This window comes from Acanthisitta chloris, unplaced genomic scaffold, assembly GCF_000695815.1.
Source record: "Acanthisitta chloris isolate BGI_N310 unplaced genomic scaffold, ASM69581v1 scaffold39357, whole genome shotgun sequence".
Taxonomy (NCBI): Eukaryota; Metazoa; Chordata; class Aves; order Passeriformes; family Acanthisittidae; genus Acanthisitta; species Acanthisitta chloris.
In genome coordinates, this window is record NW_008685137.1 from 3,911 (window position 1) to 5,017 (window position 1,107).

The window sequence follows — 1,107 nt, forward strand, 5'->3', positions numbered from 1 at the left end:
AGTTAGCACCAGTTGCATGTAGGCAGGTCTTAGCAGCCTCTTTTCAAGGAAGATGCTTATCTGAGGAAGCAGATCTGTGTATCACAGAGAAGTGTGTGCTTGCCCATGTGTGTAAGACAGATGTACTTGGATGCAGCCCCAGTCATTGATCCTAGGCCAGGGCTGTCCTTTGGGGTGTTGTTGTGTCTGGTGTGTTTTTTTTTAGGATAGCCAGAATGATCCATGCTTTCCAATTAATTTCCATCAGAACCTTTCTTCGGAAGAAAAATGGCTTTAGGCAGAAAAAGCAGCCTAGAATTAAGTGGTGCTGAGTAAGCTTGAATTCAGAGGGATCCTCAAATATCCATACAACTCCTGTGCTGAAGTTATAGTATTTGCTGTAAAAGTCTTGGAAGCAGCTTCTCACACTGATTTTGTGAACCATCATTGTTATTTGCCCAGCTATTGTTTCCCTAAAAAAACCCCCTCAATTTCTGTATTTTTTTAGACTGGAAATCTCTAAACCTAAACATTTAAACATTGTATTCCATGATTTTGCAGTGGTGCTCATGGTTTCCTTGTGTCTGCCCAGCAAGATGCAGAGCTGAGCCTGTGAATCAGTCCAGCACCTCAGGTGTATATGGGGTTCACCCACCACCTCAGGCCAGAGAGGAGGGAACCCACAGTTTTGTACTGGGAGGAAGTGGAAGGTAGAGAAAATGTGTCATTTAGAAACTCCTGCCTGACACCCTGACTTCAGTGAAGCAGAGGAGCAGCAAATCACTCTATCCTGACCTCTGATCCAACTCACTCTCTTTTAAGAGCTGAATCACCTTGTGTTCTTCTATCTTTCCACACAGGCAAAATTTGCAGCCTGGACATGCTCCCAACCCCTTTAAGGAGTTTCTGAAACAAGGCAATTCTTCCCAGGGACACCTTCCACTCCTTCCCTTACTCTAACTGAAGCTGAAAAAGGGAGAGGGAAGAGCTTCCACCAAGGAAGAGCTGCTGGAAAGGCTGAGCACAGTCTGAGCTCCTTTCAGCAGGCACTAGGCAGTGTGGAGTGTAAACTGTCATTTTTGTTGTTTAAAGGCTGTAGCTAGTGGGAGAAGTTCTTCCCAAGATTTT